This window comes from Urocitellus parryii, chromosome 5 (assembly GCF_045843805.1).
Source record: "Urocitellus parryii isolate mUroPar1 chromosome 5, mUroPar1.hap1, whole genome shotgun sequence".
NCBI lineage: Eukaryota > Metazoa > Chordata > Mammalia > Rodentia > Sciuridae > Urocitellus > Urocitellus parryii.
Genome location: NC_135535.1, coordinates 137,500,819 through 137,518,884, shown reverse-complemented (window position 1 = coordinate 137,518,884; position 18,066 = coordinate 137,500,819). Strand labels below are relative to the sequence as shown.

General features: G+C 38.4%; 1 protein-coding gene and 1 long non-coding RNA gene across 3 annotated transcripts in view; one reads left to right on the top strand and one right to left on the bottom strand.

Annotated features, from left to right (window-relative positions):
- Window positions 1-12,117, bottom strand: part of Sgms1 (sphingomyelin synthase 1) — a 258,044-nt gene extending 245,927 nt beyond the window's left edge. For both annotated transcript variants that reach the window (XM_026408957.2, XM_026408959.2), the window contains exon 1: window positions 12,029-12,117. The gene's annotated coding sequence lies outside the window, so the exon portion shown is untranslated. The remainder of the gene's footprint in view (window positions 1-12,028) is intronic.
- Window positions 85-12,118, top strand: LOC113196862 (uncharacterized). The gene is made up of 3 exons (XR_003302615.2): window positions 85-136; window positions 575-715; window positions 12,038-12,118. It is a non-coding gene; the product is annotated as an uncharacterized LOC113196862 (long non-coding RNA).
- Window positions 12,119-18,066: the final 5,948 nt, after the last annotated feature.

Here is an 18,066-nt window from a genome sequence, read left to right as displayed (position 1 = left end):
GCATTCCTCCGACAGGCTGCGCTCTAGTAAGCTGGAAGGAAGCAAGTATATTTGAGAGAGGATCTTCCAACATTCAGTGAGAAAGGGAAGCAACGGAACTGAGCACTACAAGGGACAGACGATGAAATAATCCAAGGTCAGTAAGCCTACACTAAAAAGAACCACTTTGCCCTCCTAATGCTGCTTGATTTTTCCAGTGACCTGCTATCAGAATTAAGGCTAATAATAGTTTTTTTTTTTTTACCTACTCTCTGCTGGTCTGAGTTTCAATGCTTTGTTAAAGCATTTACTAAGGATCAAACTCACAAATTCAGCCCCGCTGCCTATGCCTTGTTTATGTCCAATCTCTCTGGCTTGCAGGAATGCCCTTTTTGTGGGTGGTCAAGGACAAACGGCATTAAAGCCTATTGTTTGGCTTTTTATGTAAGAAGGCTTAATGTGTCAGCTGCATTTTAATCTAAGGATTATATGCTTAACTGTCAGAAAATACCTTTTAGAAACATCAATAAGGATTGTTTTTACTATTTGCTACCACAAGGCCCAATTATTATTTATAAATTTATTGGTACTTTAGCACCTGAAATAAAAACCTTCAGCTGAGAAAAAGAGGCAGCTGCTGCAGAGTTAACAAGAAAGCCAAGATCTCTGCTGAGACCATCTAAATATATATCAGGCCTTAAAATAAAAGAACACAAGCTAATGCTCACCACTGCAGGTATGTGTTTGATCAAATGCTGCTGCTACAAATCCTGACCTGGATTTTGTGTGTCTGCAGTTGGTCTATTTTGTTTGTTTTAGACTTTCATATTAACTGCAAGTCCCATGAACACACATTTAGTTCCTCTTCAAACCTCAACACAACAATTTTCTTTTTTTTTATACCTTTATTTTTTTATTTATTTTTATGTGGTACTGAGGATTGAACCCAGTGCTTCACACATGCAAGGCAAGCGCTCTACCACTGAGCTACAACCCCAGCCCCCAGTTATTTCTTTTTAAAGGCATATAAGCCCACAAGGACAAAGATAACAGGAGCAGATATTAAAACATTCACACACAGGATGGCAACTAATGACAGACCCAAACAAGCCAAATCTTCCAGCTTGTAAAGCCTCATTCTTCATCATGAACAGACACTTCAGGATCTTCAGACACAGAAAGAAAAATGTCTAGCATGAAAGACAGAAATAAGGGGTGGAAGCAACCTGACAGAAATTGAAACCATGCAGAAAAGAAAATTTCAAAAAGAAAAATATTAATCTGCTTAGAGAGCTAAGAAACCATACTGGCAAAATAAAAGCATTTGGCAAACAACAACAGAAAAGTGTCAGAAATTAAAAACATGGTATCAAACATGAAAAACTTAATAGAAGGATTGTTAGATAATCTAACTCCAAAAAATACCCTAATAAAGTAGCTTATAAGGAGAGATGGAAAACAAAAGGAAAGATGTATAGTCATGGGATAACTCAACACCTAACAGGAATTCCAGAAAATAAAGGCAGGGAATGAATAATGAAATACTGTACTTCCAGAAATTTTCTAAAAATTAAGGATGAGTTTTCAGATTGAAAATACCCATTTGGATCTCAGCACAAGAAATGAAAGTGTACCCTTACCAAGGAATATTATTGTGAAATTTTAGAACTGATGATAAAAAGAATTATGAACACCAGAAAAAGATAAGAAAAAGAAGACACCTACAAAGGACAGAGAATCAGTAGGCCTGGGCCTTCCTACTGTCAACATTAGATGGACAAATGGTAGAAAAATGTGCAGTGCCTTCATTATTCCACAGCTTGGTGATTTCCAACCTGGAATGACATTCTCAGGTAATATAACAACTAAAAAGTCTTACCTCCCATTTGTAATTTGTTAGGAAGTTTCAGAAGGTGTGCTCTGTCAAAGTAAGTGAATAAAATAAGAAAAATGAGAATATGGGATGAGGGAAAGATGGAAGCCAATACAATAGATTTCTTTTAGAACTCCTCAGCATGGTACCAAAAGGCAATTCCTGAGATGTGCCACGCAGCAAGCCTACAGAGCAAGGCTCTAGGTGAGAATTCTCCAAGATGAAATTGAAAACATCTATGTGTGTCAAGGCACTAAGAGGAAATCCACATGGAAGGCTGCTCGAGGTTCAATTAGTGATCCGTGCAAGGAAAACTTATGTTTTAAAAAACAAAATAATTATTAAATCCAAGGAGAACTAAATGTGTATACAGGACAGTTAAGATATATAGAACATCTGTGCATCCTATTTACACAGTAAGGTAAACACTAGATAAGAAATGGGCTAGTGAACAGCAGAAACAGATAACATTTTTCCTAAGCAGCCTTGTAGAACTGCATAACCTTTTTTAAAAATCTAAATTTTTAAAAGAAACGAATATTGCAATCCACACTTTTTTTTATTTCAGTGCTTAGAAATCAAACCCAGAATCTCATTGTTATGCTTTAGAAATGAATGTCCCCCAAATGTTCCCGTTCATGCAGGAATAGTCAGAGGTGAGATGATAAGATTATGAGAGAGTTGTAACCTGATCACTCCATCCTAGTTACTTGGTGGTAACTGAAGGCAGGTGGGCATACATAGCAGGAGGAGATGGGTCACTGAGGGCGTGCACACGTTTCTCTCTTTCTCCCTCTCTCTCTCTCCCTCTACCAGGCAACCCCTCCCCTCTCTTCTCTCCTGACACTGTTATGAAATGAGTAGCCTTCCTCTGCAATGTCCTTCCACCATGATGCTCTGCTTTACCTTGGACCCAGAAAGTACAGTAAGCCATCTATGGATTGATACTTCCAAAATCATGAGCCTCAAATAAATTTTCCTCCTCTAAGTCCTCTAAATTGTCCTTGTCGGGTATTTTGGCCACAGTACTACAATGCTAACTAAAATCCTTATGCATGCTAGAAAAGAATCCTATCACTGAACTACATCCTTGGCCCTAAAATTGTTCTCTGCTACACAACCTGACAACTTAACAAAATACTTCCACATGTCCAGTCATTCAAACTCAGCACAACTCTACAAGTCATGTTATACACTTTACACAGAAGAGAAAACCATCTCAGGGAAGTTAAGCAACCTACCAACATGACATAGAAAAACAATGGGGCAGAGAAAGGACTAGAAAGAGCACAGCATGCACAAAGGTTAAGTCTGAGGCTTACAACGGCTGATATTAATACTGTGGGTAGGAATCTAGAGAGAAATGAGCTGAATCAAGTTTGGAGTTCAGTGGTTCTCAATCTTGAGAGTACATACAAATCACATGATCTTCTATTTAGAAGAGTTATCTAAAGTAAAAATGAAAACAAAGTAGAATGGTGGTCACCAGAGGTTAGGGGGAGGGAGGACAGAGGAGTTGTTCAATGAGTTTAGAGTTTCAGATTAACAAAATAAAAAAATTCTAAGATCTGCTTCACTATCCTGTGAATAGACTTAGGACTACTAATGGTAAACTTTAAGTTGTTTTTCAGTTCCACCCCCAGTTTCAACTTGGGCCATCTGGATAGAGCCTAAGAATTTTCTCTTGTTAACAAGTTTCCAATTGATACAATGCTACCATTCCAGGGACCAAATTTTCAAAACCATGGCTGTCCAAAGGTTCTAAATCCTGAATGCACAGGAACTTTACCTGAGACCCTAGATCAAGTAAAAAACGTACAGGGTGGGGATTGGGGCATATGAATGGATGTGGAATGCTTTTAAATACCTAGGGTGATTCTAGTGTTCAGCCAGTCTGAGCTCTGCCCAGTTGGCAGTACAGGGCATGTCACTGCTAAGACCTGTCACTACTTAGCCACATTCTGGCCGTGCCTCCATTTCCTCATCTGTAGAATAAGGACCACAGAGTTATTGAGAATATTAGATAGGATAACCAACAAAAAAAACATAAGTTGGTGTCCATCACATAAGTAATAGTAACTTCATTACTCTTGTTGCTGACATGACAGAAAATAAGGTTGACCCTGTTTTCTCCACCATAAAATGGGGTCAGGTTAAAGGCAATGAAGAAACTATTTATGTTCAATCACAGATTACTCAGCAAGGCAAAAGGCTCCAGAAGGGCTAAGAACAAAGTAAGCAGAATTAAATTTAAGAATCTATTATGATTCCCACCTGCATTTGGCAAATTTAGGGTCTTACTACAGAATTAGAAGCTAATCCTTTCACTCTCTGAGTGTTATTTGGAATGTAAATATCATTATAAAACCAGCTGCTACAATCAATACTCAAACACTGCCACCTTCATCTAAAGAGTGAATAAAAACAATGTGGTGTGTTCAGCAAAAGTTAGCTGAAATTCTCAGACATCCACGTGGTAAACAAGTCTTTGTCAAAAGGAACTGAAAAGGAAGGAAAAGACATAGTTCAGATAGGTTTATTCATTCAAGAAATATCTGAGCAGCTCCCACAGCCCGAGCACAGTCACACTGGGGAAGAAAACTGCATCTGCAGGGCAGTTTGTCAGGCCATGCAGCGGGTGGGTCTGGACAAGAAGCAAGCTTTGTGAATACTGAATAGCCCCATTTTTCCTCAAAAGCACAGTAGGGAGAGCCAAATTTGTGTTTTCTGCTAAATTTTTCCTTGCTTTATAGCTGCATATTTCTGAGGTGCATCATGGATTACTCACACTGATACTTCGAGCCACCAATATCTTAAGTCCACAGTAAATACAAAGAAATTATTGTCATAGTCCTCAGAAAGCAACATGACCCTCCCTAGACGTCTGGGTCATATCAACATCTGAGTCCCAAGCCTCCTTCATTAAGCTTTTTTGTTTCGTTTGGGGGGGGGGGCGGGGGTTGGGGGGAGGGTACCAGGAATTCAACTCAGAAGAGTTCTACCACTGAGCTACTCCCCAAGCCTGAGACAGAGTCTCACTAAGTTATCCAACTGAAACTAAAACTTGTGATTCTCCTGCCTTAGCCTCCCAAGTCAGTGGGATTCCAGGAGTGCAGCATCATCTCCAGTAGGAAAATACTCTTAAAAAGGATGGTAGTATCTACTTCTAGACAGAACTGGCTAAAGGCCTTGGAAACAGAATTGCACAACAATACAAACTTCTGAGTCAGTGATTACATCCTCTCACCACACTGACAGGTTCAAATCACCTCCCACCACAAAAATCTTTGTGTTTTTTAAAGCTCGGAATACTGAATGTGATTAAACCAGCAAACACTTCCCAAGTGAGTAAGTGCCAATCAAGATATGCCTGAATGTCCCACCCAGGCATATTTCCACCAGGGTGGAACAATGGCAGTGTGAATTTTGGCCTAATAATGTTCCCCTAAATATACCAGGGGGCATTCTTCACATGGGAAGCCAAAGATCAACTTACAGATAGAATGTAGGTGTGTTCAGGTACTTTTATGAAGCAGGTCTACTTTCTGTGGGTCTTTTCATCTCTGGTTCCTTGACATTATTAACCCATATGCCCTACTGTCATAACACAGAGGGGTTGGGGCAGAAGTCAGGACCTAACAGTGTTGACCCTTACAGCCCACATGACCCAGCTGTCAATGCAGAGGTCAGTACACTCACTCCTCTGCTGGCAAAGCTGTTTTAAAGGTCAAACACAATGACAAGGGAGAGTAAGATTAGTATGTATGAGGCACCATCTGAAGTGCCCCACAAATATCCATTAAGTTGATCTTTCCCAGAACCTATAAGATAAATGTGTTTATCCCCATAGCACAGTTGAGGAAACTGGGGCACAGAAAGGTTAAGCAATTAGTCAAAAGTTCATGCCACTAATAGTGGAACCCAGTCTGATTCCAGAATCCATGTTCCTTATCATTTCTTTATTCTTCCTACCTAATAAATCTTTCAGGTTAAATAAAGAAGATATCTGAAAGTGCTTACAAATCATAGAAAGATACATTAACGATAACTGTCACAATTACTATTTCACCTTTCAGGACCCACTGGCCTTCCTGCTAACTACCTGGATTTACCTCTGGAGGGAACCATTCCACAGGCTTCCTCTCCTGCTGACCTCAGGCTCTAGGGGTAAACAATATAAACCAGGCAATCCAAATCAGAACAAGCCAAAGGCACAATGACTGATCCAGCATTAGGTGCATGACAAATTATGTCCAGGAATGTGGTATCTTGGATGAGCACTTGATGTGGACCTGAAGCTGGTGGAGGTTTTCATTTGCCGCCCATGAACACACAGTTAAGTCAGATTCTCATGACATCAATTAGAGCCCCAGGCAAGCCCCACCTGAAGGCAGTTCCATCCCTAGACTTTCAATATGCTGGTAAGTTTTTTCACTAAACATGGTTAAGAACGGAGTTTTCTGTCACTTGCAACCAAGCAAATCATCCTGATCTCTTTCTAAAACATATTTTTTCTATTAAGCTATATGTATCAGTGCTTCAGTACTTTTCCCTTCCTGAAAATAAAACTTGAAAGACTGATAAATTTCAATCAGATGGATTTGACAAATCAAGACTTCTGAGTTCTTGACAAGATAACTGCATATTATGGACAACAAAAGATCCACATTTTCTAATAACACAGGACAAGTGATCTGGTTCATCATCAAATTTGTTTCAGAAAACTTTATTTTTAACCAAAGGGTAAAGTTTGCAGTTTCCAGCTTGGTAAAGTAACTGTAATACTTATTTTCTTTTGGTCTTTTCAATTATTATCTCTTTTCTTTTTTTTTAAGAGAGAGAGAATTTTTTAATATTTATTTTTTATATTTTAATATTTATTTAATATTTATTTTTTAGTTTTTGGCGGACACAACATCTTTATTTGTATGCAGTACCGAAAATCGAACCCAGGGCGGTGCGCATGCCAGGCAAACGCACTACGGCTTGAACCACATCCCTAGCCCTATTATCTCTTTTCTAAACCTAAACCATTATAAAGAAGAATTACTCAAAAAGGGCTAGATGTAGTTTGCAGTGAAATGCTTGTCTTAACATGTATAAGGACCCGCGTTTGATCTCCAACACAACAAACAAAAAAAAAGAAAAAAAAATTTAAAATAGGATTGAATTTTATAAAATAAAAGAATATGTGAATGGATACTGTATTAGTCCATTTGTCATTACTATAACAAAATACCTGATACTGGATGGTTGGTAAAGAAAAAGAGTCTGAAGGATCAAAAGCATGAAACTGATATCTGCCCATCTGTGGCAATGGCCTCATAGAAGATGGCATCACAATGGCAAAAGCACATGCAAGAGAGATGAGGAGCACATCCAGGAGAGGGATCCAGCAAAGGTGCCAGGCTCCCTTTCAACAACCCATTCTCAAAGGAACCAACCAGATTCCCTCAAACACTGCATCAATTCTTTCCGAGGGTGAAACCCCAACTGACCTTAAAAGTCCCAACATTGTCCTTCACACTAAGGACCAAATTTCTGTCACATGAATCTTTCAGGAACAAACCTTATCCAAACCATAGAAAATATAAATAATTTCTTCTTCTTCTAGCAAATCAACTATATCTAAACTTCATTTATCAAAATTCAGCCACAAAACCAACCAGTTTGGAGTTTGAATCATTGATTCGCTGCACTAGCTAATAATCCCTCTCTGTGGTTCCTTCAGGAGTCTGAGACTTCAGAGGAAAGCACCCCCATACAGATCACTGCCTCAAATGGTGGCAAAGAGCATTCCATTTGATATCTGACAGCCGGGCGATGCATTTTTACACCTTTGAATTATTACACACAGCTAAGTAACTGCAACTACAACTTCCAAATAAATGTCCAACCTCATTTCCTATAAGACCTCTTGAGCTAAAAGGTCATGCAGCCTTCATGGCTTATGATGGCTCATCAGTATGATTTGACTATTTCCTTTGGGCTGGTCTAAAGACAATCTTGGGGAGAAGAACAGGCAAGTCACCCAAAGCTTAGTGTCCACCCATGAACATATATGAGCACATAAGAAAATGCTAAATGGGTTAAAAAGATGTTAAAAGCACATTTCTGCAGGGCATGGTGGCATACCTCTGTAATCCCAGTGGCTCAGGAGGCTGAGGCAGGAGGAAAGCAAAGTGCTAAACAACTCAGTGAGACCCTGTCTCTAAATAAAATACAAACTAGGGCTGGGGATGTGGCTCAGTGGTTGAGTGCCCCTGAATTCAGTCCCCAGTAACCTCCTTCAAAAAAAGCACATTACTTAGAAAAATGTAACAAATGTTTCTGTATTTTCTGTGTTCATTACAATGCCTCCTATAGACTTCTCTGAAGCAGAAATAATCTTTTATGACCTTGAGTACACAAACAGATAAGCATTCCAATAGAGATAAATTTGTTACAGTACATTCCAAACTTTATTTTCTTGGTTTACTGTTCTTTCTGATGAGGTTATTATTTATTATTAAAGTAGCATACAATTAGAGGTCTATTTGGCCTGCTTTGGATAAGCACTTCAAATGCTCTTCAGCCCTTCTCATACAAGGCTGCTCTCAGGCAGGTCAGAGTCACCACATGTAAATAATCAGGACCCTCAGAACTATAGTAGTTGGTATGTATGTAACATTATGTAACTCATCACTGAGGTACCCATTAAATTATAGGGAATAAGTGTTTAATCAAATTTATAAAACTAATGAAGACAATGGACATATCAGTTTAAAATTGAGGATCTGGTACTTCTATTTCCATATTATTCTTTCATTTCAATTAATAGAAAACATAATCATAGAATGGAACTTCAAATTCATAAGTCAAAATTTTTACATAAATTTCATAAGGTAAGAAATTTATCTAGTTATCACCATTTTATACATAAAATTTAATGGGCACTCTAAATATCTGTTGAATAAATGGATGGATAGATAAATGGATAAATGAATGAATGAATAAAGACATTAACATAAATTTAATGGGCTCAATCTATTATGTGACTACAGAGGTTATGATTACTATGTTCTTCTTTTATGAAGTAAAGCAGGAGCTGGCAAAGTTTTTTGTAAAGGGCCAGATGGTAAATATTTTAGGCTTTGTGGGCCATATGGTCACTGTTCCAACAACTCAATCCTGGTCTCTTTCGCAACTATTCAACTCTACTGTTATAGCACAATATGTAAACAAATGAGCACAATTGTATTTGAATAAGACCTTATTTATAAAAACAGAATTTGACCATAGAAACATCCAAATCTCATGAGGAACACTTTCTATAATAACCCTTTATTTCCTAAAGATTACAAATTGTTAAACTCTCCTGAGAATATACTTTGTATACAACCAGAGATATGAAAAATTGTGCTCTATATTAGTGTAATATGAATTGTAATGCATTCTGCTGTCACATATAACAAATTAGAATAAAAAAATAAAAAGAGAAAGAAATTGGTAAACTCACTAAATTCTGCCCAACATGCTTTGTTGGGTCAAAATTTGGCCAGGGAATATATATCCAGATTCCACAGCTAACATCACTCCCTACTAATCTCAGTCCTGTTACCAGACAGGTGCAGTTAAGTCTGTGCATTTACATCCCTGAATTCTACGGCACAGCTGGTTTCCAGGAGTGTGGCCCACGTCCATAACTGTGAAGCCACAACCACAACGTGGGCTCCTCAAGTGCAAGCCCACAACCTTCTACTCTTTGCCCTCCTCTAACACGTAAAATTGAGCTTTAAATATTCCTTGATGGCACAGTCTCCCCAGAAGAGCTACAGAGAGTAAGAATGGCAGACGAGAATACAGAAGACTAGTGCCTGCAGGGAATAAAGTGAAAGGGACATGGTGAGTCATAGCAAGAGCAGCAGAAATCATGACAGGACTGAAGAAACCAGACACGTCTCTTGCACATGTGTCTTGCTCTCTTATCAGAAGTTAGAACCTCTCCTTCATATCCAGCAGAAGCTGGGCAGAGGTTGGAAACCTAAGATCACCTCCACTGTAACCACAATGAGGACAAAATCTTGTTTAATCCCCATTTCTGGTAGACGGTGCTCCATATACTTACCTGATATCTAGCAGAATAAATAAACTATACTATTCTCTTACAATAGAACACTCTACAGCAATGAAAATCAACAATCCAAAACTATATGCAACAATAGGGAGTAACCTTTTTAATACATTATTGATTTAAAAAAAACAGATGCAAAAAAGTACAATTTGCATTATGTATTACTTACACACTTACACACACACACACACACATACACACACACACACGTGGGCAAAAGAAACCCAAGTAAAACTAATGTATACTCTCAAAGTCAAAGCAGTGGTTTTCCTTGGAGGAAGCAGGGTAGTGTCTAGAAGGAGGAATGATGTTGTGTTGGTAATGTTCTTAACCTGGGTGCTGGTCTGGTCACACAGGTGTGTTCAATTTGTGCAATGAGATTGAGCTACATACTTGTGTGTATTTTCTGTAGGTATGTTATACTTCAAAAAAAAGGTTGTTGTTTTTTTTTAAATATCCCCTACCTAAATGACCCAGGCAATACTGGACTCCATAAACCCTCCATTCATCCATCATTTTCCCTGCTCACTCATCTTTTCAAAGCATAACCATACAGAGGCCAAAGAATGAGAAAGCAACCTAGATCATTCCAAGCTACCTATGATTCATTCTAAGCATAACCATATAGAGGCCAAAGAATGAGAAAGCAACCTAGATCATTCAAAGCTCCTTCTGAATGTTTCCTTTGAATCACTAACCTTTTTTTTAAAGAGAGAGAAAGAGAATTTTTTTAATATTTATTTTTTAGTTTATCGGTGGACACAACATCTTTATTTTATTTTTATGTGGTGCTGAGGATCGAACCCAGCACCCCACGCATGCCAGGCGAGCGCACTACTGGTCTTGAGCCACATCCCCAGCCCCATCACTAACCTTTTAGTCAAATTGAAAAAGGACAGTAGAAGTAGCCACTGTTGCCCTAAATGGTTAGTTTAGACTTCTTTTAAAATATGCTAAAGATGGGCAACTTCAGTTCATAAATGTCTATAAAGAAATGCTTGAAAATATAGAAAGAAACAAAACAATATTTCAACACACAGGGAACACTTGAGAGAGGTATCATAAATAAACTATCACTGAGATTGGAATGTACAACCGTCAACAGCCACCCTGCAAGAATCGCAGCTAACTGGTCATGTAATCGGCTGTAATGTGTAATGATAGGGAACTGCAATCATTGCAGAACACATCTTTTAGATTCTATATAAAATTTCAATTCAGGTAGTTAAGTTGGGAATCATTTTTACTCTCTCTAATGTTTTAATTTTTATTCTCTCTAATTTTGCTCTAATTTTACTCTCTCTAATGTTGGTTTAAATATATAAATCTCAATTTCATATTACCACTCATAATTTTCCCACATTCTCCTACAAGTTTAGATTTTTTTAAAAAAAATCATTTAAGACCTTTGTTCACATTAGATCACAGGCACTGGTGTACTGAAGAATGCTGATCAGAATGGGGTAAAGGCAGTGATCGAATCCACTGACGCAACCATAAAACATCATCCATAGGGGATGGATAGGCAGATTTCAGGGAATGAAAAAAGTATGGAATCCTTCTCTCTCAGGAAAATTTCACACCTTCATGTTCATGTTTCTTATATCAAACAAATTCATACTGCTTCATCTGTCCATTAATTAAATCTGTTTAAATTTTTTAGTCTGACTTTATTTTTATCAACTATGAAGGGAACATAAAGTTAGACCCTTTACTAGAAGCTATTTAAATAATTCTGTACCACAGAGTTTATGAATATCCTAAAATATCTCTCAAGGGAGAACATTATTATTTTTAGGAATTATGGCCCCAAGCATTTAGGAGAAATTCATATGTCTGTAAGTTACTTTCACACATTTCAGCCAAAAAAAAAAAAAAAGTATAAAACATACACACACACACACACACACACACACACACAGAAAAGGTAGCAAAAATACTAATAGCTATTAAATCTAATGGTAGTAGGTACATAGGAGTTTGCTGTACATTTTTTTAACTCTTTAGTATGTTTGAAAATTCTAATAGTAAAAAGCTGCTACAATTTTTTTTTCTTTTTTTACCTTTCACAGGGATGGCCGTCTTCTTTCTCCTACTCAAAACCAAATGGTTAAATATGCCCAAATGCACATTCAGGGGTCGCTCATGCTGCCTTCTTCGCCCTGCAAGAAGAAGCAAAACAACATGCTATCACCAAGGATTTTTATTGTTAGTGCTATTTCAGTTGATAAAACGTACTTAATATATAGCAAGCATCTAGATTAAAATACTGCTGTAATGTTTCTTAAAATAGGGAGAGAAGTGAAAAGAAAAAGAAACTGACCATATATTGAATGTGATAAATCAGCCCCACCTAATCAGGAAATTCTAGAACAAAGGAATATCTCAGGAACCTCATTTTTAATATTTATTAAAATATGATTGATAAACAAAAGTTGCATGTATTTAGGGTACAGAATGTGATGTTTATATATATTTTTTTCACTGTGAAATGATTGCCATAATAAAGCTAATTAACACATCCATTTTTTTTGTGGAAAGTACATTCCACAAATGTGTAATGAAATCTACTTTCAGCAAATTTCAAACATGTGATACATTGCTATTGACTTTAGTCATTGTGCCACATTTCAGGTCTTCTATGCGTTAGAGCTGCAAGTTTGTTGCAGAGAATTGCTTTTAATTCACATAACTTCAGGGCAGTGACACAGCCCAAATATTCTCTCAAACAAAAACTGGCACAGTAAGAACCTGAGCTTCCCTCTGATTTTGGATTTGAGACCATACTTAGAAGGCATCCACCTGACCCTCTTAGAACCATATTGAAATGGCTAAACCACCCCAAATCCTTTCAGGCAAAAGTATTTAGATCTAGCACAATGTACACTCAAGCACATGCTCTAGAGCAAGGAGGCATCATGGCCTGAAATTTGTAATCAGACTGCTACCACCATAGCTCCTGCTTTGGTACCACCTAGTACATTCGATCCTCCCCACAGCCCTAAGCAGAGTTTACTGATCCTATGACACAGAAAAGACAGCCCAGTGTCAAAGATAATGTATGAGCAGAAAGGAAACTCCTGCTTACCCAGGCTCAGGATCTGTCTCACTGTATGGAATGTCTTCACCCCACCCACGTGAAAACCAACCCCGGCACCAAATAGCCAAACAACACATTCACATAAGAGAAATGGGGGTATGGGCTACAGTTTATTTTCTGAGAGTATATATTCATAATCATCTTAATAGTACCACTAATTCTATCATCATTGCCAATTACAATACTTATTACCAGTGAGTATACTTCCTATGTAGACACAATAACCTTAAGGTAATTTTGGCATTATATATATATATATATATATATATATATATATATATATATACACACATATGCACTTCATTTTTCTCCCTTCTTTCTCATAAAAGCACCATTGCCCAACTGAAGTGAAAAAGCAAGCATCACATCATACACCTATTGATTTTTATCTTTGCCATAACCACAGGCAGTTCTCTCTTGCTATTGAGGACTTTCATTTTTTATAATGCAAAATACAGTACAATTTAAAAAGCAAAGAAACATCACCACAAATAAAGACAAAAACAGCACCAGCACTGTAGGGGAGAAGGCAGTGTCACTACATGATGGCCTGAAGAGGCACTTTGCTAATCACCAAAATCCTGCACTCACAAGGTCTGGGAGATATCTCCATCTCTATGCTTAACATGTGCGAGGGAGGGGGGACAAAAGCCTGAGGAAAGCCAGTCAGGGAGCCCCTGCACCGGGTTTTTGGTCCTGTTATCTCAGCTTGTTAGTATGATTAAAAAGCCAGAGACCCTCATCAGGCTGCTCCCTCACCTGAAGGTTGGAACACCTGTTCCAAGGACATGGAGATCTACAAAGGAGAGACAATGTGACTCACCACCTAACAAACTGGGCACACTGGACCCCCCAGGAATACTTTACCATGCAGCTAATGCCTTCAGCTACACAAAATAAAGGGGAAATGCATGAAGTACTTTCCAGAAACATCACTCTTACTCAAGATTTTGGTGGGGGAAGTTTAAACAAATAAAGAATTTAAAGTTTGTTACTATTAAAACAAATTTATGTTGTGGAGTAAAATGCAATAGCTGCATGAATTAAGCTAAACACCTATCCTCAGGTGCCTAGATCATTTCCAGCTTGGCTGTAGAAGTGGGGAAAGAAGATGGATTCTCCATTCTTATGAAAGATGGTCTTGGGAGAAAGCAGGGATTTGAATATCACAATGGCCCTTGTTCTGGAGAATTCTCTTCAAAATTAGTTGTCCCAGACTCACCAGATGTAGGCACAGGCAAAATGAAGTCTAGGCACACATAATCCCATTTCTATATCACATTTCCTGGTACAAGTATACTGAGGTTTATTTCCTGATGTCCCGCAACAGGTATATTTCTGTCACAGACTCATGCCACTCTGGTTTTATATCACTGACATTTCTTCTACCCCATTCACTTCTGGCACATTCACTATTAGCAGTAACTCTCATCTAACTGAATGTCTATAACATTACTATCAAAAAAATGAACTTGGGCTGGGGATGTGGCAGAACGCTCGCCTGGCATGCATGCGGCCCGGGTTCGATCCTCAGCACCACATACCAACAAAGATGTTGTGTCCGCCGAGAACTGAAAAATAAATATTGAAATTCTCTCTCTTTCTCTTTCTCTCTCTCTTAAAAAAATGAACTTGGGGCTGCGGTTTTAGCTCAGCAGCAGAGCCTAGCAGGTACGAGGCACTGGATTTGATCCTCAGCACCACATAAAAATAAATAAATAAAGATATTATGTCCAACTACAACTAAAAAAATATTTTAATAAAGAAATAAACTTGGGGCTGGGGTGTGCTCAAGCGGTAGCGCACTCGTCTGGCATGCGAGCGGCCCAGGTTCGATCCTCAGCACCACATACAAATAAAGATGTTGTGTCCGCTGAAAACAAAAAAATAAACATTAAAAAAAAAATTCCCTCCCTCTCTCTGTCTCTCTCTCTCTCTCTCCCTCTCTCCCTCTCCCCTCTCTATCTTTAAAAAAAAAAAAAAGAAAGAAACTTACCAATTTAGTTTATCTACAAGATGGCCCCCAGTGATCCCCACCTCCAGTATTCCTGTATTCACCTAGCCAGTCCCCTTCCACACTGAATAGCTCTGGCATGTGTAAAAACCATCATATTTTGAAATGGTGCAGTGAGACTTCAAAGGCTAGGTTGAAAGACTTTGCAGTGTCCGTCTTATTCTGTCTTGGGAGGGAAGCTGACTGTGGTGACATGAGGACAGGTAAGGTGGTAAAGAACTGAGGTATCTTCCCAAGAACCAGCAAGAAATCCAGCCCTCTGAAGCAGCCTTATAAGTCATCTTGGAGGCAGAGCCCCACTCATTGCTGACCACAGCCTCATGAGAGACCCTAAATCAGACTACCTGACCAAACTGCTCCCGGACTCCTGACCTACACACAGACATGCATGAAGTGTGTACAAAGACTCCAGATAATCTGTTATGCAAGGATAACTAATATAATAACATGTTAGCTTAAAGAACAATAGAATAAATCCTCAATATCCAGTTGGCATTTGATTTTGGGTTGTTTTTGGAAGCCCTGTGTGTGTCCTACCTGACTGCATTTCCCCCACTCACTCTTCACCACCACCCCACCACTAAGATTCACCATTGGTCTGAATTTTGAGACAATTATTCTTTTGCTCCTCATTAGGGTTTTACCACATATGTGTTCTCAGTATGTTGTTATGTTTTGCCTACTTTAAATCTAATAAAAATAAGCCTATACTGGAAATAAGCTTAGAAGCCCATATTCTTATAAGACTTGCCTCTTCCCTTACGATTTTGATCTTGAGATTCACTCCTATTGACTCATGTGGCTGTAGTTCACTCATTTTTTTCACCACCACCTAGCTCTCCTTGTGTAAACATACCTGCAATCTCCAGCTCTTTTCTACCACTGAGGATCCTCTGGGGATTTTTCCATTTTTTTACTATTCTGAATAATACTGCTATTTATGTTCTAGTGCTTATTCCCTGGTGCACACAGGCAAGAGTTTCTGCAGGGTATATACCTAGGAGAGGAAAGCAGGGCTTGGGATTGTACATGTTCAACTCCACCAAGTATTGCCAAATTGTTTTTCAAAGTGGTTGTGTACAATTGACTCTTTAGCCGCCTTTCCAGTCTCTCTCCAAATAAGAGGCATGCTTGTTTTACTAATTACAAGGAAAGCTTTCAACCAACAAAAGGGAAAGCCTTTCCTCTCTGCAGCATCACTACTGCAAATAAACAGTACTCCAAAGCAGTGACCCAGACAACGGGAACATATTAGTCACAGAACATCAGTACAAACTTCAGAACAATGATACAGACCAGCCGACACCACACACTGCCCACGGGTATAAGTCAAATTTGATTTCGAGACCTAGGGTAAATTCAGAGACTATTTTCTTCCTTTGGATTAACATATGATCATTCCACCTTATTGCTATCATATTGAAGGGAAAGAAAATAAACTCACATGCAGCCCAGCCAAATTCAAGACTCAAGCAGGAGAATAAATTATTTCTCCAGGAAATAATTGTTGCTTCTTTTTAACAGAGAGCTAGTTATGGTTTGGTGTTTTTTTTTTTTTAACTATAAGATGAAATTGTTATTTGCTATATTTATACATAGTAAGTTATACTATTTATATATAGTAAATTGTTATTTACTATAACTGGTTTTATTTGTAGTAATTCTATAAAAAATTCTTCTGTATTTTCTTTACAAAACGATGTCCTTTGTAGATTTAAAGTTAATCCAATTTCTTAGGTATCAATAGTAATTTTTATAATTTAATCAGGATTTCTAGTAAAAAGACGATAGCAAATGTCATTAAATACAAATAATGAGAAATTTTGTCATTTAGGGCAAAAAGGAAAGAGAACGTTATAAATTTCAAGGTAGCTCATGTATCAAAAAAAGAACAGTGGCACAAAAAAGACACCTAATGAGGCCATTTCAACTCAACTGCTCAACAATTATTTGTCTCTTCAAAATCATTTATCCTTTTGAGGTAGGAACTATTATTATGCCCATTTTGCAGACAGAGGCAGAGGAAGCAATGAAATTGTGCATAATCACATAGCTGATAGGCCACCCCAGGATTTGAACCCAAGCAGTTTATTCCAGAGTCCACATTCCTATTTTTTTTTTCTTAATACTTTTTTAGTTGTAGACGGACACAATATCTTTATTTTGTTTATTTGGTTTTATGTGGTGCTGAGGATCCAACCTTTACCCGTGCGAGACCAGCTCTCTACCACTGAACCACAACCCCAGCCCAGAATCCACATTCTTAACCACTACTCAGGGAAACTTCTCAGTTCCCCAAAAAGTCCTGCTATGGTGACAACAATAGCAGCCTTCAATTACTAACCATCTACAATATGCTAAGCATTTGTCAAGTGTTCTATTACAGTATTTCTAATTCTCCCCATATCTATATCAGGAATGTAGTATTCCCATTTTTCAGCTGAAGAAACTTAGACTCTAAGAGTTACAGAAATTTGGCCAAAATCACATAGGCAGTAAAAATTAAGTGGTGGAGACCACTTGAAACACATCCCTAAAGTTCATATTCTTTCTACAATGGGCCTTTGGGGGTATCTAGGCTACATACTAGTACCTAATCTCAGGGCATGTGGCACTTAAGTGTTGACCTTAGGCCCTGGAAACAGACCCCTGTGGGAAGCAGAGGCTACACTTGGGGAAGGTGTGCTGGCCACCGAGCAGCAGCAGTAGCCACCAGGTCTCCATCCTAAACCCAAAGAAATGGAGTGAGAGCTGAAAAGTGCACAGGACTCACAAGACCTGGGCTTGACAGCACGGCCTTCTGGAGTTACAATGGGCAGATCCCTAGAGCACAAGGTTTCCTTCTATCAAATGGGGATATCCTTCGTTTCCAAGGGGTGCTGTGAGGATTAAAAAGACACACACATAAAAAACATCTGGCACACAGAAGGCATCAGATACCTGCTTCACAATGGAAAGATTAAGTGAAGCTACCAAGCAGGAATAAG